The sequence below is a fragment of the Gorilla gorilla genome, chromosome 9 (genome assembly GCF_029281585.2).
Source record: "Gorilla gorilla gorilla isolate KB3781 chromosome 9, NHGRI_mGorGor1-v2.1_pri, whole genome shotgun sequence".
Taxonomy (NCBI): domain Eukaryota; kingdom Metazoa; phylum Chordata; class Mammalia; order Primates; family Hominidae; genus Gorilla; species Gorilla gorilla.
The window spans coordinates 52,889,698-52,913,820 of record NC_073233.2 but is presented as its reverse complement, the minus strand read 5'-3'; the positions used below and the strand labels follow the sequence as shown (position 1 = coordinate 52,913,820).

Here is a 24,123-nt window from a genome sequence, read left to right as displayed (position 1 = left end):
CTAGGAGAAATGCTGTTTTAGTTATTTGCCCATAGAACTACATTGATTAATCCTAATAAAGTGATCCCTGTTAGGGATGTTCACTATTAAAATTCCAGCAACTGAGAGAGATAAAAATTGGTCTCAATCTCCTCCTAGAAGCACTAATTGTTTCTGTATTCTGTCTCCAGGTAGTTTAGAAAGACTTGGGTCTGGAGTATTTAGTAAGACTGAGCGTCTTCTGAGAATTTAGGTCTTTTTCTCTCATGATAGGTGAAGACTGGGGGAGTACATTGATGGCCTTAGTGTGAAATGTGGCCATCAAGGTTAGAGTTAGAAGCCCTCATTGGATTGCTAAGTTTCTTAGACTTTTATGGGGGAATTGCTTTGGAGCTTAGAACAGTCTGAAGCCCTTTGAGGCTTCGTGGGCCACCACACTTATTTGATCCGTCAGCTCCAGTCACCTGGGGATTCTCCAGGGAGGCCTCGGCCCAAACACTGATCGAGGAAAATAAATGGGTGTGTCTGTGGGGCTGATTGTAGGTCCACAAAAGGGGGCCGGCAACCTAAAAATGAGGAAAGTAGCAGTCTTCTTAGCCTGACTACTATAGAAAGGGGTCCAAATTTAGTAGTTTTTCTGTGCCATTGATCTAGCTGAGTCTAAAGAGTTTTGATATCTAATCTCTCCCAGTTTCTTTGGATGGGGAATATACACAATTTATTATTCAAAACCCAGCACAGCTGTCACCGTGTCCCTTGGGAAACCTTCCCTGACTGTCCCAAGTAATCACTTCCTTTTCTTTGTTGCATGTGTACTAGATACTTCTTTGTGATATTGCACCCATGACAGAAAATTATTTGTTTACCTTTCCGTCAGTGAGCTCCCTGAAGGCAGTGATCATGTCTGTATATATCCCTTGTCTACCTAGAATACTACCTGGCCACACAGTAGACGTTCAGTAAATGTTAGTTGAATTGAATAAGTAGAATTGAAATTACGTTCCTTATGGTTTCATATGCAATATAAGTCCTGTTTGGCCTTTTTAGTAAAAAAGATTAAAAAACCTATGACTATATCCCATCATTTGGTCTTACAGAGAGTCATTGGCTCAATAATCACTTGTTAAATAAACGAAACGGTATTACTTAGAGTTGTACAAGGAAGTCACACCTTCCAAAACTTGAGCTCCGGTGACCTCTGATGTTTCACTGTGTGCTATGTTCCTAACTTGTGAATGGGTTGTCCTGAAGCCTGTAATAAGTCTGTTGCACCTGGCCAATATGTGTCCTTCATATTGGCTTTACTCAGGGCCTGCGCCTTCCTTGAGAGCACTGGCATCATATGCAGCCTTCCCTTTTTTTATCTTTTTGGTACCCCATTCCTATTGAATACAGCTTGCTCTTGAGACCATTTTGTTGGTCTTTGGCTTGGCATCTCAGTAATATTATTAGGTCTTTGGCTTGGCACCTCAGTAATATTATTATCTCTGCCAGTCAGTGCTGTTGGTATTTTTTTTCTCCTTAAAGATTCTTCTGCAATCTCTATGAAGGTATACTTGGTCTTGATTTAGTTCAAAAATTACATGCGGATAATCCAATTTAAATGTGAAGGTTTTTTTCTACTGATGCTTTTTCTTTAAGTTTCTGTGTGAAGGCATTCATTAAATTTGCTTAGAAGTAGGATTTTTAGGGTTTGAGAAAATGTGTGCTCTCATCTTTTGTTTTGGAGTCTGAGCATCATGAGAGTGAACCTTGTTAAGTTTTGAGATGCTTGTAGGTCCTTTTTTTCTTGTGAAGGTCAGAATCCTTATGTTAGTTAGCAGAAGGTTTTGCTTTACCTCTGATTATGCGGAGTGTGAATAGTTCCCCCTGAAAAAAACTGGTGGAATTGTTGTCTTTGGTATTCAAGATACTATACAATAAACGCTTTCTAACTTCTGAGTTCTTCTTAGTTAGAAGTTCGGCATTTAAGGACAAATAGGAAAGAATCCTCAACCGTGAGAATTTCATTTGTGATACAGGCAAATTATGACGTGTTCTTTCTAGGAAGAGAGAGGACCAAGTATTGGGAAATAAAAAGGAGACAAAGCCTGTGGTGGAATTAACAAACTTATTTTAAGAGATGTAAGGGAAGGGAAGCTGGGGAAGGTAAACTCAGGCTTTAGAATAGGGTACTGAGGGCTGGGCGTGGTGGCTCATGCCTGTAATCCTAGCACTTTGAGAAGCCAAGTTGGGCAGATGGTTTGAGCTCAGGAATTTGCGACCAGCCTGGGCAACATGGTGAAACCCTATCTCTACAAAAAGCTCAAAAATTAGCTGGGCATCGTGGCATGTGCCTGTAGTCCCAGCTACTCGTGGGGCTGAGGTGGGAGGATCGCTTGAGCTCAGAAGGTTGAGGCTGCAGTGAGCCATGATTGCGCCTCTGCACTGCAGCCTGGGCAACAGAGTGGAGACCCTGTCTCTCAGAAAAAGGAAGAGGGAACTGAGGAGTATGCACAAGGGCTGCTCCCTGGATGAGTTTGGTTCTTCCTAATAACGCTGAGAGTTGGGCTTGTAAACTGTGATTGATCCATGCATCCATCCATTCACTCATTCCATTAACAGATATTTACCAAGCACCTGCTGGATTTCAGGTGCTATTTATTTTACTTTATTTTGAGATGGAGTTTCGCTCTTGCCCAGGCTGGAGTGCAATGGTGCGATCTGGGCTCACTGTAACCTCCGCCTCCTGGGTTCAAGTGATTCTTTTGCCTCAGCCTCTCAAGTAGCTGGGATTACAGGCGCCTGCCACCACGCCTGGCTAACTTTTCTGTATTTTTAGTAAAGACGGGGTTTCACCATGTTGGCCGGACTGGTCTTGAACTCCTGACCTCTGGTGCTCCGCCCGTCTCGGCCTCCCAAAGTTCTGGGATTATAGGCCTGAGCCACCGCACCCGGCTGGCACCAGGTGCTATTTAAATGCCAGCAATAATTCTCTCATTCTAATGGGAGAAAGACAATTAAAAAAATAAGATATCTAGTATGCCAGACAGTGACAAGTTCTATGGCAAAAAAGAGAAATGTATAAAAAATGTAGGGGATGCTGCAATTTGAAATAGGATCATCAAAAAAGGTTTGATAAGGTTACACTGGAGCAGAGGAGACCTTAAAGAAGTGCGAAAACAAACCCCGTCGACACTAGGGGAAGGACATTTTAGACAGAGGAAAGGGCGAATGCAAAATCTCTGAGATGCTTGGCACCGTCAGCCAGTGCAGCTGGAGCACAGCAAGGGATGGAGTGATAGAAGATGAAGTTGGAGAGGTGACAAGGATGAGATTATGCAGGGTCTTCTAAGCCATTTAAAAGATTTTTGCCTCTTCCTTTGAGTGACTTGGGAAGCCATCAGAAGTGGAGTAGCATGATCTTATATTTTAAAAAGATAACTGTGGCTGCTGGTTGAGAATAGACCTAGGAGCTAAGTAGCGTAAATTAAAGCTAGGCCAACTCTGCACACTTTTAGATCGATTTGTGTCTTGAGACTGTGTTGAGAACCAAAAAGGAGGAGTGACTGGTTCTGTCAGAATAAGAGAGGCCTTAAATGTTTGGGTGAAGAGCTGATGAACGGGTGAACAAATGAATGAATCAATCATCTCAGCAGGCATATTACCTGCAACAAAGCCCCTCCACTCTTCCCCAACCTCCAAACAAGAAGGCGTGTTATTGAACTGTGAGGAAGGGAGAGCTTGAAAAATTTATAGTAAACAAGAGATCATAACTGGAAATGAAATGCCTGTTTTTTGCTAATTACAAAACTATTGTCAATTCATTAGTAAAAAATCAAACATTACAGAAATGTACAATTGTAGAAAGTGGATATCCTCTTAAAGCCACTGCTCAGAGATCTGCTATTAACAATTTGTGTGTGTGTTAAGTCCAGAATTTTTTCTATGCTAATCAAAACACATTTTTCCATTTATTTTAATTCTTTTCCTTTTTTTTTTTTCTTTTGAGACAGAGTCTCGCTTTGTAGCCCAGGCTGGAGTGTAGTGGTGCAGTCTTGGCTCACTGCATCCTCCACCTCTAGGGCTCAAGCGATTCTCGTGCCTCAGCCTCCCGAGTAGCTGGGATTACAAGTGTGCGCCACCAGGCCTGGCTAATTTTTGTATTTTTAGTAGAGACGGGGTTTCACCATGTTGGCCATGTTTTGTTTTCTTTTTCACAGTGTTGCAGGATCTTTGTGTACTTAAGTGTTTTTAGAAGATGAAGTTCTAGAAGTGGAATTGCTAGTGCCCAAGAGTATGAGCGTTGTTAGTGGTAAATGAAAATTAATTGTATGCTACTCATTATTACTAATGTAAGATATATAAAGTATTTCTTATTTCCTGTTTTATTTAACTGAACATTATTTCATAGATTTCATAGATTAGAACTCTTAAGGCCGGGCACTATGGCTCACGCCTGTAATCCCAGCACTTTGGAAGGCCAAGGTGGGCGGATCACAAGGTCAGGAGTTTGACACCAGCCTGGCCAACATGGTGAAACCCCATCTCTGCTAAAAATACAAAAATTAGCTGGGCATGGTGGTGGGTGCCTGTAGTCCCAGCTATTTGGGAGGCTGAGGCAAGAGAATCGCTTGAAGCCGGGAGGCAGAGGTTGCAGTGAGCCGAGATCGCACCACTGCACTCCAGCCTGGGCAAAAGAGAGAAACAACATCTCAGAAGAACTCTTCAACCTTTCTTCCCCCATAAGCTCGTAAGCTTATCAGTAGTAAATTCTCCTACTGTGGGTTTTCAGGAGCTTCCTCCTCAAGTTTTTGAGAAAAACTTTTGTTTTATTCTAATAATTGCCACCTTGAGGTGTTAGTGTACATTTGTTCTCTGACACCCTTGTATGAGAAAAACATAGCCCTGTTCTATCTCTGACAATCACATACATACTGGCCTTCATCCACTTAGTCTTCTGTGTCTTATTAAGTGATTGGAAAAATCCAGGCATCTCTTGCCTCTTCATAAGACAGTAATTTTACATTAATTAATTAATTAATTTATTTCTGAGACATAGTCTTGCTCTGTCACCCAGGCTAGAGTGCAGTGGCCCGATCTCAGCTCACTGCAACTTCTGCCTCCCAGGTTCAAGTGATTCTCCTGCCTCAGCCTCCTGAGTAGCTGGGATTACAGGCGCCCACCACCATGCCTGGGTAATTTTTTGTATTTTCAGTAGAGACAGGGTTTCACCATGTTGGCCAGGCCGGTCTTGAACTCCTAACCTCAAGTGATCCGCTGCCCTTGGCCTCCCAAAGTATTGGGATTACAGGTGTGAGCCACCTCTCCCAGCTGGCAGTAACATTTAGATATCGAATGTATTCGTCATTGGGGGTGGTTAGGCAACCCATTTTCTCTTTGGCAATATGGGAATGAGGATAGAGTGAAGGAGGGATATCATTCTGTTAATCTTTTTTTTTTAAGATGGAGTCTCGCTCTGTCACCCAGGCTGGAGTGCAGTGGCAGATCTCTGCTCACTCCAACCTCCAACTCCCGAATTCAAGTGATTCTCTTGCCTCAACTTCCCAAGTAGCTGGGATTACAGGTGCCCACCACCAGGCCTGGCTAATTTTTGTATTTTTAGTAGAGACAGGGTTTCGCCATATTGGCTGGGCTGGTCTTGAACTCCTGATCTCAGATGATCTGCCCACCTTGGCCTCCCAAAGTGCTGGGATTACAGGCGTGAGCCACCGCGCCCAGCCTCATTCTGTTAATCTTTCTTACCTTTGCTGCTCATCTGCCCAAGAAGGTCACTCTGTTTGAGCCTCTGAATTCTGTGTGTGTTCCCTCCCTGCCCTACCCTCTATATCAGGCATTGGCAAGCTTTTTGTAAAGGTCAAGATAGTAAATTATTTTAGGATTTGGAGGCTGTACAGTCTCTGTTGCAATTACTCAACTTTGCTGTTGTAGTATGAAAGCAATCACAAACAATAGCTAAATGAGTGAGTGTGGGCCTGGTGTGGTGGCTCATGCCTGTAATCCCAGCACTTTGGGAGGCCAAGGCAGGTGGATCACTTGAGGTCAGGAGTTGGAGACCAGCCTGGCCAGCATGTCAAAACCACATCTCCACTAAAAATACAAAAATTAGCCGGCATGGTGGCAGGCACCTGTTTTCCCAACTACTTGGGAGGCTGAGGCAGGAGAGTTCCTTGAATCTGGGAGGTGGAAGTTGCAGTGAGCTGAAATCATGCCACTGCACTCCAGCCTGGGCTACAGAGCGAGAATCCGTCTCAAATAAATGAATGAATCAATGAATGAGAGTGTGGCTGTGTTCCAATAAAATATTTATGGAGATAAATTTGATTTTCATATAATTTTCACGAGTCATAAAAATGCTTTTGATGTTTTTCAATCATTTAAAAATATGAAAACCATTCATAGGTGGTTTTGGCCCACAGGTTATAGTTTGCCAACTCCTGCTTTATAGGAATGTGATTTGGAAGAGTCAGGTGCTAGAGTAATAGAAGGCATTATGACAGTGAGGGGCCCAAAGAGGTTGTTAGGGGACTCCTGCACTTGCTCTCTCTCTAGTTTGGACTAGATGCTCTAAGTATTGGCTCTTGTGGGATTCTTTGATGGTTAAGAGCAGCCATAAATGCATAAAGAATTTGTTTCTTGTGCTATCTGGCCTGAAGCAAGGTTCTCCAGCCTCACTTTCTTTCTTGGGAATCGTGTGCAAATGAGGAGGCTTGCCCTGGTTGGGAGGGCATGAGCCTCCAGATCCTCCAGGCAGTATGCTTGGCAGGCAGCCCTTCTCCCAATGCAGGTCATGCTAGCACCTACTAGGCTGATCTAAATTATCCGTCATCATTCCTCTCTCTGGGGCTGAATGGTGTAGAGCGTGCTGTGTGCTTTGTATACATCCTGAAACATGAAAAGATGTAATCGCTTCTGTCAGCTCAGGGTCTTGGAGCACTTGGGGACTACAGTGACGTCTGTATGTGTGCTGCAAATACGTTGGGAGTAATTTCCCGTGTACTCATTCTTCCCCCTTCAGATCCCCTTCTCTACTGTATCTATTCAGAGTAGTGCTCTAAAGGGTGCTTTGGAGGCTTTTCCAAGACAGTAACACCAGGTGTATGGGGTTCTGTTTGCATAACATATTTTGCTTATTGTAATTGGTCCCAGCCCATTAGAACTGTGCAGGTAGCATCCTCTCCTCCTGGATTTCTTACACATTTATTGAGTGTTTGGGGGGTGGGCCCAGGATTCAGTACATCTTATTTCTGCTCGTTCTTGGAAGCATTCCTGACAACATGTTTGTGTGAGCAAATTTTGCTTTCATGGGTGGGCCTGTTGTTACATTAACCCAGATATTGCAAAATAGTCCTCAAGTATGTTTGTTTGCCTCACAGTGTTTCTAAAACTTTGGATTTTTTTTTTTTCCATATCAATTCAGGTATCTGGATTCTGTTGAAAAAACAGGCTCACATTCCCACCTAACAGTCAGCAGGAATTGAGTAGGACAGCAGCCCCTTTCGTCAAGGCATGGACTTTCTTGATGCCTTAGTCTATGCTAGGCTGATGTCATGTTTCCTACTTAAATCCAATTTTGTGTACTTGGCCATTGCATTAGCTCAAGCAAAAAGTGTTGATGGTTAGGTGTGGGTAAATATTTCCTAAGTGCCCTACCACTTGGCTCCACCAGGGGGAGTCACTGGTCATTGCAGTACCTGCTCCACCACCCCACCCATCCTGCCTAATTCACCCACAGGGGCTCCCCCTGCTTGCTGTAGGCTGACATGCTGACAGCCCCCTCACCTGAGAAGCTGCCTGATTTTTAAATAGCAACAATTAACAAACTCCTCCTCTGTTTCCAAAGGGGGAAAATGGAGGTTCCAAGCTTATTTGCTGGATGAGGCTCACTTTAGTGAGCAGATCTCCATTACGCCAGATCATGCAGTATGAGAGCAACCTTCTTTTGGACTATGTAAATGGACTATGTAAAATCTTGGAGAAGAATGCCTGCACCTTTTGCAGAGCACCTTGGACAGAGTGGTGGGTTCCAATGAAAAGGCTGCATGACTTGGGTGTCACTTGCCAGGAAATTAAAATCAAGTTAGAGCAGGAGTAGAAAATTGTAATGATAAAGGAATCAGAGGCTGAAAGTATGACCTTGTCATAGAAAGAGAATTGCAGCTTGTTAACATTGTGCCCTTTTCCCTTGCTGCATCAGAGGGTACGTGTGACTCTTTTTGCCTCTTCTGCTTTTTTCCTCCCCTACACAGAGGTAGCCCAGCTTCTACTGCCTTTGTCTCCTTGCTGTCCCCATGGGTCATTTCACCTCAGCAAGGTGGCGTTTATCTTTTCTTTGTTCTGTTGGCACATGTAACCCTTTTTATCTTCGTGTACGTGTGTCTGTGATAGAAAACATAACATAGATTTACCCTCTTAATAATTTTAAAAGTGTACAGTACACATTATTGTTCAATAGATCTCTAGAACCTCTTCATCTTGCGTGACTGAAACTCTGTATCCTTTGAATGACTCCTTTTCACCCTCCCACAAGCCCCTGGCAGCCACCACTCTACTTTCTGTTTCTGTGAGTTTGATAACTTTAGGTACCTCTTATTAATGGAATCTTGCAGTATTTGTCTTTTTGTGGTTGGGTTATTTCACTTAGCATAATGTCCTTAAGGATCATCTATTAATATGTCACAGTGGCTGGGCGCGGTGGCTCACGCCTGTAATCCCAGCACTTTGGGAGTCCAAGGCAGGCAGAGCACTTGAGGTCAGGTGTTCGAGACCAGCCTGGCCAACATGGTGAAACTCCATTTGTACTAAAAATACAAAACTTAGCCGAGTGCGGTGGTGGGCACCTGTAATCCCAGCTACTCAGGAGGCTGAGGCAGGAGAATCGCTTGAACCTGGAGGTGGAGGTTGCAGCGAGCCGAGATCACGCCACTGCACTCCAACCTGGGTGACAAAGCGACACTCCATCTCCAAAAAAAATAAATAAATAAATAAATAAAAGAAAAGTTGTATGTATGTATCATAATTTCCTTCTTTTCAAAGGCTGAATAATATTCCATTCTATGTATATACCACATTTTCTTTATCCATTCATCTACTGATGGACATTTAGGCTGGTTCCACATTTTGACTATTTTGAAAAATGCTGCAGTGAACATGGGTGTGCAAATATCTCTTCAAGATCCTGTTTTCAGTTCTTTTAGATACATAACCAGAAGTGGAATTGCTGGACATATGGTAGTTCTATTTTTAATTGTTTGAGGAACCTCCATACTGTTTTCCATAGCAGCTGAACCATTTTACAATCCTACCAACAGTGCATGAGGGTTCCAACTTCATATCCTTGTCAGCACTTGTTATTTCCTGTTTTTTTTTTTTTTCTTTTTATAGTGGTCATCCTAACAGGTGTGAGGCGATAAATAATTGTGGTTTTGCTTTGCATTTCCCTAATGATTAGTCATGTTCAGCATCTTCTTATATGCTTGTTGACCATTTGTATATCATTATTAGAGAAATGTGCATGCAAGTCTTTGGCCCATTGTTTAGTATGGTTATTTGTGGGGTTTTTTGGTTATTGAGTTGTAGGAGTTCCCCATATATTATGGACATTAAACATTTATCTGATATATGGTTAGCAAATATTTTCTCCCATTCCATAGGTTGCCTTTTTTTTTTTTTTTTTTTTTTTGAGACAGTCTCACTCTGTCACCTAGTCTGGAGTACAGTGGCATGATCTCGGCTCACTGTAACCTCCACCTCCTGGGTTCAAGCAATTCTCCTGCTTCAGCTTCCCAAGTAGTTGGGATTACAGGTGCATGCCACCATGCCTGGCTAATTTTTGTATTTTTAGTAGAGATGGGGTCTCGCTGTGTTACCTAGGCTGGTCTCGAACTCCTGGCTTCCAGTGATCCTCCCGCCTTGACTTCCCAAAGTGCAGGGATTACAGGAGTGAGCAACTGCTCCTGGCCTCCTACTTCTTTGATAAGGGAGGTAGCACAAATAGCCTTAATTTCTGAAATTCTAGGACCATTTTCTACATTGAAAGAGAGCCACCCAGGGCTGAAATGTGTTTCAGAAAGATTGAGAGCCTTGAGATAGGAGTGAGTGTAAGTCTTTCTAAATGAACATTGACCCTTCTTACTAATACAGGGGCCTTATGCTTTACAAACAGTGAGCAAGTTTACACTTGCTTTATTATGATCTGTTTTCAAATGCCTTTTTAGTTTTTAGTAGCCAAGGTTCCTTTGAGGAGAGATGTGATTTTGGCTGTAAACTAACCTCATGGACTTAGTTCTAATGTTGCTGTTGTGCCTAGCTTGAAAGTTTTACAAAGATAAGGAACTACTTTGTTCACATATTGGTGTATAACAAACCATACTCCAAAACTTAGTGACTTAAAACCAATTCAGTTATTTTTCATGGTTTTTTTTTGTGTGTGTGGGGTGTAGACTGGGCTCAGTTGGAAAGTTCTTCTGCTGATCTTCCTTGGGTTTTCTCTAGAGTCATCTGGAGGCCCAGTTAGAATAAACTGGGTCTCTCTCCCTTGTCATGTAGACTCAGGGGCTCTTCTCTCCACATGGCCTCTTGAGAGAGTAGCCAGGCTTTTTTTTTTTTTTAAATTTTAAATTTTTTTTTATATTTCTTGTTATATAGATGACAGGGATAGCAGACTTCTTACATAGCAGCTTAAGGTTTCCAAAAGTGACAGTTCTAAAAGGAAGGAAACGGAAGCCTGCCAGTTCTCTTAAAACGGTAGGCCCAGAATTGGCACAGCTTGCTGCATTCTCTTGATTAAAGCTAGTGATAGAGCAGTCTAGATTCAGTGTGGGAGGGGACCACACAAGGGTGAGAATACGAAGAGGATATTTCTTTGGAGCCATCTTTGGAGACTGACTACTCTAAGGGCCATATCTATTTTATTTTATTTTATTTATTATTATTGTTTTTTATTTATTTTTGAGCCGATGTTTCGCTCTTGTTGCCCAGACTGGAGTGCAAACAATGCGATCTCAGGTCACCACAACCTCTGCCTCCCAGGTTCAAGTGATTCTCCTGCCTCAGCCTCTGGAGTAGCTGGGATTACAGGCATATTCCATCATGCCTGGCTAATTTTGTATTTTTAGTAGAGATGGGGTTTCTCCATGTTGGTCAGGCTGGTCTTGAACTCCCGACCTCAGGTGATCTGTCCGCCTTGACCTCCCAAAGTGCTGAAATTACAGGTGTGAGCCACCGCACCTGGCCTATTTCTTTTTTGAGACAGAGTCTCGCTCTGTCACCCAGGCTGGAGTGCAATGGCGTGATCTCTGCTCACTGCAACCTCCATCTTCTGGGTTCAAGCAGTTCTCCTGCCTCAGCCTCACGAGTAGCTGGAATTATAGGCACCTGCCACCATGCTGGCTAATTTTTTTTTTTTTTTTTTTTTGAGACGGAGTCTTGCTCTGTTGCCCAGGCTGGAGTGCAGTGGCACGATCTCGGGTCACTGCAACTTCCGTCTCCCGGATTCAAATGATTCTTCTGCCTCAGCCACCAGAGTAGCTGGGACTACAGGCACGTGCTACCACTCCTGGCTAATTTTTGTATTTTTAATAGGGACAGGGTTTCACCGTGTTGGTCAGGCTGGTCTCGAACTCCTGACCTCAAGTGATCTACCTGCCTTGGCCTTCCGAAGTACTGGGATTATAGGCATGAGCCACCGCGCCCAGCCTTGACACATCTAAAGTTTTTGTATTTTTAGTAGAGACGGGGTTTCGCCACTTTGGCCATGGCTAAGCTGGTCTTGAACTCCTGACCTCAGGTGATCCACCCGCCTTGACCTCCCAAAGTGTGGCGTGAGCCACCGCGCCTGGCCTATTTATTTATTTATTTTTGAAACAGGGTTTCAATCGGTTGCCCAGGCTGGAATGCAGTGGTATGATCTCAGCTCACTGCAGCCTCAACCTCCATGGCCCAAGGAATCCTCCTGCCTCAGCCTCCCAAGTAGCTGAGACTATAGGCATGTGCCACCATGCCCAGATCATTTTTAAATTTCTTGTAGAGATGAGGTCTCCCTATGGTTGCCCGAGCTGGTCTCGAACTCCTGGGCTCAAGGTATCCTCTTGCCTCAGCCTCCCAAAGTGCTGGGATTACAGGCATGAGACATCATGCCCAGCCCACATCTGTATTTTATATAGTACTAATATATATAACTAACAGAAGGCACTCAGTATTTCTGTTTGAATCACCGGTTGGGTGGACCAACACATAGATTGGTAGATGGATACCTGACTGTTCTTGTTGGTTTACGTGGATGGGGTGCATGTGATTCTCAGGGCTCAGGTACCCCTGTTTATACCTTTATAGTATTCACCCTTCTTCAACATGTCTTTCTTTCTGACAAAGTACCTTTTTAGGCATAGTGACTTGAGTGGACAGAGGGCATCATATTCCCTGCAGATATTTTGGGAGCTGTAATCTAAGGAAGAAAAAAATAGTAATGGCTGTTTATTAGACTGTACTTGACACAGGTTCTTAATCATAATAACCATGTGAAATAAGAGATTTCCCCTCAAATGTGGAAGCAGAGGATAATGAACTTGCCCAAGGTCTCACAGCCAGTGGGTGACACAAGATGGAATTTAAACTGCAGTCTGTCTGATTCTAAGGCTCAAACACTAAATTGCCTCATATTTTAGTTACTCAGAGTTTTCTTGGTTAGTCTCAGACCATTAAGATATATCAAAAGGTTTTATAACAGCAGCACTATCGACATTTGGGGCTGGATAATTCCTCACCGTGGGAGGCTGTCCTGTGCATTGTAGGATGTTTGGCACCATTCCTGGCCTTCACCTGTCACATACTGGTGGTGCTCTGGCACCCAGAAGCAAAAACCAAAAATGTCAGCAGACATTGCCACATTTCCCGGGGGCATTCCACTCCCCTTGAAAAGCACTGGTAAATTATTTCATGATTTGTTGTCCTTTGATCTTGCTGGTTTTTAAAAATATGACATTAGGCCGGGTGCGGTGGCTCACGCCTGTAATCCCAGCACTTTGGGAGGCCGAGGTGGGCGGATCACCCGAGGTCAGGAGTTCGAGACCAGCCTGGCCAGCATAGTGAAACCCTGTCTCTACTAAAAATACAAAATTAGCCGGGCATGGTGGCGCATCCCTGTAATCCCAGCTACTTGGGACGCTGAGGCAGGAGAATTGCTTGAACCCAGGAGGTGAAGGTTGCGGTGAGCCTAGATCATGCCATTGCACTCCAGCCTGGGCAACAAGAGCGAAACTCTATCTCAAAATAAATAAATAAATGAATAAAACTATGACATCTCACAAGGAACTGTCAGTGGGTTCAAACCATCTTCTTATGATAGTTAATAGTACTGCCTGGTTGTGGTGGTCTTGTGTCACGTCTTTCTCTCATTGCTTCTCTCCTCTTCTGTCTTATCTTTTGTCTTTTGTCTCTGATTTTTCTAAATAAAGCGCAGCTGGTTAAAGCGGTGTTTGTGGGACTTTTTACACAGGTATCGATTTAGCAGGCATTCAGAACTCTGAGATTATAGCCATTAGTGCTAATAAAAAGAAGGCAATTTACATCTTCTGATTATAGTACAGGGGGAAAATAGGTAATTTTTAGCAAGCAGGGAATTGAATGGCTTCCAGACTCTACAGAGTTAATCCTCCTCAGGGTAGTATTGATTGACATGCTGGAGGACGTTAATGTGCGAATCTTTTTGGGAACGGGGGAGGAGAGTGGAAATTGCAGTTTCTCTACTAATTGTACTTTAGGTGTCGTTTATGACAATTTCATGTTGTCTAGACAGAGGGAAATGGTGGAGAAATTATTTCAGTAGAGTCAAATGTTGAGTCCAAAAGGAATCAGGGTGGTTGCTGAAGTCAAGATCAGGGTGGAAGGGCAAGTAGTACATCCCCAGAGGCGAATCAGTGAAATCAAATGTCACTAAGAGAAGCAGTTCAGAATGAACCTTGGATATAAGAAAAGTGATTGTACTCTGAGCTTTGTGTTAGCTCAAGGGCTAACAGTGGATTGTTTGGGGTCCCAGCTGTAGTCTCTGCCCTCATATTTCTGCAGATTCTAGAAACCTCATTCCATGGACAGATATGAGCTGGGAAATTGGCCTCCTTGCCTCTGGTTAATAAACACCCCAGCACACTGTGCTTTGCTTTTCCCTCATTCTCTTGAGGCTTCACGTACTAACTCGCTTTGCCTTTCTGATATTGGTCCTAAGATTTTACTTCCTATTATATAGTGTTTGCAGTATACCAGGGTGAAGGACCTGTCACTTCTTAATGAATGGCCTTGGTCAAGGGTTTTTAAAGTTTCAGGTCAGAAATGTGGATGTGAAAAAATGTTTTTTAAGACCTTCACAGGCTTACTAGTATCACAGCAATAAATGATTCTACCAGGATATTCTTCGTAGACTTAGTTGGCCTGGAGGTAGACGTTTAAGGATTTATCTGTGCTTCTGAATAAAATTAGCTAAGAATTCAACATTATGGAATTCAATAAATTCCAGGGGGAAATCAGTGAATTAGGATACACTGCCTCTTAAATTCTAAACCTATATATCCCACCTGTTGCATGTAGGGGGCATGTGTGCATGTGGCATCAAAACTAGCTGTGGCCCTTTTTTTTTTTTTTTTTTTTCTCCATAGATTTGGTCTTACTCATCCTCTGGTGAAAAGCCTCTGATGGTAAATTCTGGGTTAAAAAAAAAGTCTGTGGTCTGTGAGCAGACCTCCCAAGTCTCCCAGAGAAATGGATTTGGATACTAAGTAAAGATGTCCATGTAGATTGGCGTGGGCCTTTGAGTTTACTTGCTAACTAAAGTGAGTTTTTATTATACATTCAAGTCTTACAACTATAGTGTAATGTGTTGAGGGTATATAGGAGCTAAGCATAGTGCCAACCAGTCATCTTACAAATGTATTAAAAATAACTACCCACGTATTAAAAATAACTACCCATGTATTAAAAATAACTACCCACCAGACAGTTAGCAGAGGGTCATATGTTCCCAGGGGGAACTGGCTGACTTCTCAGACGAGACTTTTGTAATGCTAGATACATGATTGCACACTATGTATACATTCTGTTTCCAGCCTCTTCCCTTTTGCTGTCTGCGATTATGTTGTGCTCTCATGTTTTGCCATCTATCGCTCACTGCCCAGAGGCACTGAGGAATACATTAATGTTTTGTAAAGATGTTTTTAAGCATTTCTGGTGAAAAGCATTATTTTGCACTCTGTGAATTGTTTATATTTGATAATAGTAAAATAAGGCTGATCTACACTATAGGCACTGTGGTGTCTTTTTGTAGTATGTCTATTTTTTTCCTGAGGTTACTAGCATTTTAGCAGTGGTACCTTGCCTTGGCCCACGTCACATCAGGGGCAGGAATTGCCTGCCAGTCTCTGCTGGCAACTGCATCACATGCTTTAAGTGCACCCCTCAAACTAGGGGGCCCTGCAGCGATCAGATGAATGCCTATTGTTGGATAACTTAAACGATAATTGCTAGTGTGTGAAATGGGGAGGCTTGGATGCCTCTGCATTAGAGCAGAGATGTCAATTTGGAAATCATAATAGAGGTGTCGTTTCAGAACACACAATTATTTTTTACAAAGAATAAGGGCTTGTCATCTCCTAGCCCGGGCATGCGCCAAGGCAGAGATCGGGGAGTTGCAGAGTAAGATTCAGAAATGAAGAAAGCCACAGTGCATTCAAGTTTATTTGGCCTCCTGCCCCTTCATCCCCTGGCAAACATTGCCCTCTTTCCCCTGTGGGGGTCTCTTTTGGCAATTTACAGTCCAGGAGCATCAGTGGTAGTTTCCCAGGCAAGTAGCCAGCCTCTGGCTTTTTAATTTAATGAGCCTCCCAGGGACCAGACTGCACTGCATTTATCAGGACAACTATGTCAGCACTTTAACCTGAGCAGCATAAGTGACCAGAGGGGATGAAGGTGATGTAAGCAGTTTCTGAAAACCTTGTTCCTTCAGGAGTTTTAGTGTGAGGTTTTGGGCATCTAGCAACCTTGTCTGAGAGTCTTGTCACCAGTGAGGGGCAACCAGATAGGTCTTCTTGCTTATTCTTCCAAGTCTGGTTAGGCCTGCTGATTCATCACTTAAGTATTTGTTGGTTTCCTATTACATGTTAATTAGGATGTGAGTTTTGATGGGGATAAAAAGATGACTTGGATCCAGTACCTGTTTTCATGTAGCAAAGACAAGACATAAGTTACTGGGTGACTTGAGAAGGCCTCTTAAGAGAGGTACAAAATGCTATAGGGGCCGGGCGCGGTGGCTCACGCCTGTAATCCCAGCACTTTGGGAGGCCGAGGCGGGCGGATCACGAGGTCAGGAAATCGAGACCATCCTGGCTAACACAGTGAAACCCCGTCTCTACTAAAAAAAAAAAAAAAAAAAATACAAAAAATTAGCCGGGCTTGGTGGTGGGCGCCTGTAGTCCCAGCTACTCGGGAGGCTGAGGCAGGAGAATGGCGTGAACCCGGGAGGCGGAGCTTGCAGTGAGCCGATACCACGCCACTGCACTCCAGCCTCGGTGACAGAGCAAGACACCGTCTCAAAAAAAAAAGAAAAAGAAAAACAAACAAAATGCTATGGGGCACTGGGGAAGAGAGGGTGAACTTCTGGCTGGAGGAGTCAGGTATTTGAGCTTTGAAGGCTTTTTACAGACAGTGATAAGGAAGAGGAACTTTCCAGAAAGAAGAAATTGCCAAGATAAATAACGTAGGTGGGATAGTGAGGGTGTGTTTAGTTTAGCTAGAACAATGGATCCCCAAAGTCAAAACTATTTTTATAATAATGCTGAGACATCCTTTGTGTTTTTCACTCTCATTCTTTCACAAGTATACAGTGTTTGCTAGAGGCTCCGTGACATGTAATGAGGCTATCATCCTGATGGCTAATTGAATGTGTGCTTGTGTATTAAAATTTTTTCAGTTTTAATTTCAATAAATTGAAATTAAATATTGATAGTGGAAACCCATACAAATGAAATCTGTTTAGGAGCCTCGTAATTTTTTTTTTTTTTTTTTTTTTTTTGAGACAGAGTTTCACTCTTGTTGCCCAGGCTGGAGTACAATGGAGCCATCTTGGGTCACTGCCATCTCTGCCTCCTGGGTTCAAGTGATTCTCCTGCCTCAGCCACCTGAGTAGCTGGGATTACAGGCATGCGCCACCATGCCTGGCTAATTTTGTATTTTTAGTAGAGACGGGGTTTCTCCATGTTGGTCAGGCAGGTCTTGAACTCCCAACCTCAGGTGATCCGCCCACCTTGGCCTCCCAAAGTGCTGGGATTACAGACGTGAGCCACCGGGATCCTCATAATTTTTAAGAGTGTTAAAGGAGTCCTGGGACCAAAAAGTTTGTAAACCACTGGACTAGAGCATATAGTATATCCAAAAGGAATGAGAAATTTGGCTGCAAAGCTTGAATACCAAATGCCCTGCTGAGGAATCTGGATTTTATTTCCTAGGCAGAAGGAAGCTGTTAATTTGGGTTTGGTGCTCCCAGATGGAAATAGCGGTTGCCATCCAGACATCAAAGCTAGGCTGTAAAGTTATTCATTAGGCATGGGGCACCAGTGGCACCTTACCTTCTGGGAGCCAGCATTCCCTAACAGTAGAGGCCAAGAGAGTTCTAGCAATTGATTGTTTCCAGTGGTTGGAGAAAGTCCAAACATGTTTGTTTGCTTTAGGATATTGATTTTTCTCTGTGATCTGACAGCCAGTTAAAAGAGTATCTTCAGGGTATAATTTTTTAGTAAGGAGGAGTTGTCCACGGTTTGTTTATTCCATATGGACTAGTACCCAGACTTTCTGCACCTCAACTCTGATATCTATTGAATTTGAAGTGAAGGGGCCGGGCGTGGTGGCGCATGCCTGTAATCCCAGCATGTTGGGAGGCCAAGGTGGGTGGATTATATGAGGCCAGGAAATCAAGACCAGCCTGGACAACATGGTGAAATCCCGTCTCTACTAAAAATACAAAAATTAGCCAGGCTTGGTGGCACATGCCGGTAGCCCCAGCTGCTCGGGAGGCTGAGGCAAGAGAATTGCTTAAGCATAGAAAGCAGAAGTTGCAGTTAGCCAAGATCGCGCCACTGCACTCCAGCCTGGGTGACAGAAACTCTGTCTCAAAAAATGAAATAAAATAAAATAATGAAGTGAAGGTTCTTTTCTTTCAGTTGATCTGCTCTGACCACTTTTTTTCTTTTCCAGAGCTTTCTTTGACTATTTTAAAAATTGTATTCCTAGTGATCAAGAATACAGCTGATATAGGGAACTTCTTTGCACATAACTCAGAATATTAATCAGGGAAAGAAAAAATAGTTGTATTCTTTTAAAAATGTTCGGGATTTCACAGTTTGAATTATGTGCCTATTATGATTTTAGCAGAGCTTAATATTCATTTTTGATGTTTTTTTTCCAGTGCACAATACTTTAATTTCAAGTTCTTTTTTGTTATGTCCCTTAGTAATTTAAAGAATTTTATGTAAGCAAATGTTTTAGAGCAGGAATGGGCGAACAATTTCTGTAAGGGGCTAGGCAGTAGATATTTTAGGCTTTGTCTCTATCAGGATTCCTCAGTTCTGCCTTGCCAGCTCCTGAGTAGCCACTTATTTACAAAAGAAGACAGCTGACCTGGGGCCTGTAGTTTACCAAACCTGCTGTAGAGCATTAGGGCAAGTTGCTATTCTAAGAAATCCTTTTTACAAAGTGAGTAATTCTTTTTTTTTTTTGAGACGGAGTCTTGCTCTGTCACCTAGGCTGGAGTACAGCGGCGCTATCTTGGCTCACTGCAAGCTCCGCCTCCCAGGTTCATGCCATTCTCCTGCCTCAGCTTCCCAAGTAGCTGGGACTACGGGAGCCCACCACCACGCCCGGCTAATTTTTGCATTTTTAGTAGAGATGGAGTTTCACCATGTTAGCCAGGCTGGTCTTGAACTCCTGACCTCAGGTGATCTGCCCACCTCGGCCTCCCAAAGTGCTGGGATTACAGGCATGAGCCACCGCGCCTGGCCGTGAGTAATTCTTCTGAAAACAAATGGCTATCTCTTTCTTTTCAGTATTTTACTTTAAGATTTTTGTGTGTTGTATGTTTTTGTTTTTTCATTTTGAAATAATTGCAAACTTGCAGAAAACGTACAGAGGATTCCCATATACCCTTCACCCACATTCCCTAAATGTTAACATTTTGCCACATTGGCTTTATTATCTTCTTTTGTTCTCTCTCTCTCTCTATATATATATATACGAATATGGGTATACTTTTATATGCTTATAGTTTTTTATATTTAAGCTTATCCTATTCTTTAAGTATTTAGCAATTTTTTTTTTTTTTTTTTTTTGAGACAGTCTGTGTCTGTTGCCCAGGCTGGAGTGCAGTGGCGCGATCTTGGCTCACTGCAACCTCTGCCTCCCGGGTTCAAGTGATTCTCCTGCCTCAGTCTCCCAAGTAGCTGGGACAGGCGTGTGCCACCAGGCCCGGCTAATTTTTTGTATTTTTAGTAGAGACGTGGTTTCACCATGTTAGCCAGGATGGTCTCGATCTCCTGACCTCGTGATCCACCTGCCTCAGCCTCCCAAAGTGCTGGGATTACAGGCATGAGCCACTGCGCCCAGCCTGTTTAGTATTGTTAAAGTAATATATAGTTTGATAGAGCAGTGGCCTTCAGACTTTAAAAAAAAAAAAAAAAACCTTATTAATAAAATGCTTTCTAGCCAGGCGCGGTGGCTTATGCCTGTAATCCTAGCACTTTGGGAGGCCGAGGCGGGCGGATCATCTGAGGTCAGAAGATTGAGACCAGCTCCAGCCAACATGCAACCCTGTTTTTACTAAAAATACAAAAATCAGCTGGGTGTGGTGGTGGATGCCTGTAATCCCAGCTACTCGGGAGGCTGAGGCAAGAGAATCACTTGAACCCGGGAGGCGGAGGTTGCAGTGAGCCGAGATCGCGCCATTGCATTCCAGCCTGGGCAAAAGAGGGAAACTACATCTCAAAAAAAAAAAAAAAGCTTTTGAGTAATCCATGTGTGTTATGATTATATATTATATAGCAGAAGTTGTAATATTTCCCCCTTGCTGTCCAATGGATCAAATAGCACAACCCCTGGTATACCTCACTTGGACACCAGTGGTGTATAAAATGAACCAGGCAAGTAGAGAAAACAAGGAAGTATTTTGTTTGGTTGTATTGTGTTTTTGTATTTTTTTTTTTTCTTCAGCTTCAGTGATGGTAGCTTCGAACCTGAACAAGCTTGTCTGAGCCCTTCCTAGGCCCTCCCTGATTTCTTGTGATAGATTAAGTCAAGTCAAGTTTGTGGTGGTCACAGCAGAATGTGCAGAACTGCCATCGCATTCAATTTTCTCCTACCATTTCCCGTTGACAGCTGTCTGTAACAGGCTAACACTGGGAAAGAAAGATCTTTTGGCCGGGCGCAGTGGGTCACACCTGTAATCCCAGCACTTTGGGAGGCCGAGGTGGGCGGAACATGAGGTCAGGAGATCGAGACCATCCTGGCTAACACGGTGAAACCCTGTCTCTACTAGAAATACAAAAAGAAATTAGCCAGGCATGGTGGCGGGTGCCTGTAGTCCCAGCTACTTGGGAGGCTGAGGCAGGAGAATGGCTCGAACCCAGGAGGCGGAGCTTGCAGTGAGCCGAGATCGCGCCACTGCACTCCAGCCTGGGCAACAGAGCGAGACACGGTCTCAAGAAAAAAAAAAAAGAAAGAAAGATCTTTCTTTGAGGTTCCTAGCAATGATGGTAAACATTCCTAGGATGTTTACTCATCTAGTAACTCTAGTTCTTTATTCCACACCAATTGGAGAAGCCTATTTTTACTCCAGATAGTACTTGTATTGTAACTATGAAGAACTGATGTTTCATCAGTGTATATGTGTATTCATGGTGATTGGCTTTCCTGCTTTTGTGCATTAGCAGTAAAGTGACATATATATGTGGCTTGCCAGTTCCACTATATTGTCTGGGCAGCAAATGTTGCCAACACATTCTGTAGTAAGTAGGCACAGGGGATGCATGTTCCAAAAGAACCTCATCAGAGACTCTCCAGCGACAAAGCTTCATATTTTGGGTCTATTCCAACTTAAAGAAGTCTTCCTAATTAAGGTAGGAAGTTAAGGTGGGAAATAGACTTTTAGGATTGTAAAATGGAGTCATTAAGGCCAGCACAGTGGCTCACACCTGTAATCCCAGCACTTTGGGAGGCCAAAGCGGGCGGATCAGAAGGTCAGGAGTTTGAGACCAGCCTGACCAACATGGTGAAACCCCATCTCTACTAAAAGTACAAAAATTAGCCGGGTGTGGTGGCGCATGCCTTTAATCCCAGCTACTCAGGAGGGTGAGGCAGGAGAATCGCTTGAACCCAGGAGGCGGAGGTTGCAGTGAGCCAAGATTGCGCCACTGCACTCCAGCCTGGGTGACAGAGTGAGACTGCGTCTCAAAAAATAAAAAATAAAAATGGAGTCATTAAAACTGAAGTTACCTAATGCAAACCCTTCAGATCAGGAATCTCCTTTACAGCATTCCTAATAAATCATCTCATCTCACTCAGTACTGTCATTGCCTTAGCAGAGTGGGGGTAATATTTGCTTTTGTTACCATAATTAGTTTCTTTAAGAAGGATGTATTTTTGTTTGTTTGTTTGTTTGTTTTGAGATGCAGTCTCACTCTGTCACCCAGTCTGGAGTGCAGTAGTGCGATCTCAGCTCACTGCAACCTCTGCCTCCCAGGTTCAAGTGATTCTCATGCCTCAGCCTTCCAAATAGCTGGGATTATAGGCACGCATCACCACGCCTGGCTACTTTTTTGTATTTTAGTAGAGGTGGAGTCTCACCATGTTGCCCAGGCTGGTCTTGAACTCCTGAGCTCAGGCAGTTCACCCATCTGGCCTCCCAAAGCGTTGGGATTACAGGCGTGAGGCACCACGCCCAGCCAAGAAGGATGTTTTTTGGTCACTGTGGAGGATGCTGCTTGCCAAAGGGCCTTAGCTTACTAAAGGACCACTTGGAGGATAACACAACAGGACTTGGTGACATTCAGGACTAACTCCAGAGCACTTTAGGGTGGAACAAGCTTCTAGGTATTCTAGGATAGTCAGCTGCTCCCAGACCTTGCTTCCATTCTTCAACTCACACCCAGTTCCTGAATAACTGGTTTGTTAAATGATTAATAAGTACTATATAAGATGGCATAAATGACCTGAATACTCTTCGCAAAATTTTGATTTTCCTTTTTTTCCAGACTCTGTATCTCTCACTACCCTTACCTGTCCCACACATTCTGTATTTTAAAAGACTCAAAGACATGCCGTTATTTTATGTGTTCCTATGAAATCATGAAAAAATCCTGCCAGTGGGCAGGCACAGTGACTTATGGCTGTAATCCCGGGACTTTGGGAGGCCAAGGCAGGAGGATCACTTGAGGCTAGGAGTTTGAGACCAGCCTGGGCAACATAGCCAGACTCTGTCTCTATCAAAAAAAAAAAAAATCCTGCCAATTAAACTGTGTCACACAATTGTAAAATACACCCCAACCTCAGACACATTAAAAGGTGAAAAGTGTGTCTTAGAATTGATGAAACAGCATTTCTGCCACGTTTGAACCATAGTGATGTTACTGAAGATTTAGTCTTTCAAACAGAGAGATGTATTTTATTGCTTTCCTCTCTTCCTCATTGGTTACATTGTGTTCTCTCTGTTCAGTGGTAGGATTGTTACAAGTGTCTAAGTTTGGGGATATAGGCCTTGTCTAGAGAGAAAACATTGCTTGATAGTTGGTTGTCCTGAGCAGGAAAGGTTGCAAGCCAGGTTGTTAGGGCCTTTGCTATGTCTCTTCCCCAGGCTGTTAGGGGAAGTACTGCAGTGGGCCAGTTGCTGGAATAGAGTGACCGCACAGGACTATACCTAAAGCCAGATGGTTTTAGTAACGGTGAATTGAATTAAATCAATTGGAAAAGATTGGTAGCTGCTGTCCTTATCCTGCAGGTCTGCTTTAAAGAAGAGTCTGGCAGGGAGCCAGGGACCTGTTCCTAGGAAAGGCAGGCAAGATGCTGCTGGAGAGGAACAATATGCGTTCCTCTCTGAGACCATTTCCTTTGAAACATGTTCTGGGGCAGGAGCTTGATTGGCTGCCAAGGCACATATGAGTTGGGAAGCACCATGTCAGACATGGCAAACCAGGGAGCCCCTGGGCTGTGTTTATTATATGTGTTCTAACTGGCCCTTGTTGTTAAAAAAAAAAAAAAAAAAGTTGTAGCTAAAATTTAACAATCAGGAGATTTTATGCAAAAGTCCAGATTTCTGGCTTTCCTTAAAAAATAGGAAAAGCCAGCAATACTGAGCCTATATTCTAGCTTAGTAACAATTGGCTGGAGCTAAATGATGGGCCACAGACCTTCCTGTTTGTCAGTCTCCATTGAACACATATGCTCTTGCTTCCTGCCTGGACCGTGGAAGGTCTTGCAGTACAAAATAGAGATTTGAGGCATTCTGGAGTTAAGACAGGCCTTCCCTGGAGTCCTGTTACTATCTCTTAATAGTTATGTGCCACAGAGTGATACACTTTAACTTCTGGGCCCAGTGTTCTCATGTATGTAGTCATACCTACCTTTCTAGGTTGTGGTGAGGTTTAAACAAATACATATGAAGTGCTCAGTATATTACCTATTACCTGGCATCAAAAAAAGTGTTCAATAAAATGTACGTATCACATATGATCAGTTGAGTTTGTTATTGGGCTAGATTATATAAGTAAAAGTTGTCAGTTGAAAGCCTGTGGAGTACTCTTATATATATTTATATTTTTAATAGATGTATTATAGTTATATATCTGAGGAGTACTCATTCTCACAAAAAAAAAAAAAGAAAAAAGAGCATAGGCAGAGCAGAATGGATAGACAGGAAGTAGATGTGGATGATGATGGCATGGAGGAACCAAACACCAAGATAAATGTTAACACTATGTGATAATCTCTGTGTGTGCCTAATTTTTCACTCCTGTGTTGATCCGAACCTTCTATTTGTCTACTGGAGGTACTGCAAATAGAAAGAAGATCATGTCTCTGAAGCACTTGTTCATTTCTCATTGAAGAGCAGTATTCAGCAGA

General features: G+C 43.2%; 1 protein-coding gene across 24 annotated transcripts in view; it reads left to right on the top strand.

Moving 5' to 3' along the window:
- The window catches only part of AMBRA1 (autophagy and beclin 1 regulator 1), a 205,014-nt gene that overhangs the window by 57,723 nt on the left and 123,168 nt on the right, over positions 1-24,123 (top strand). The gene's annotated exons all lie outside the window — the stretch shown is intronic.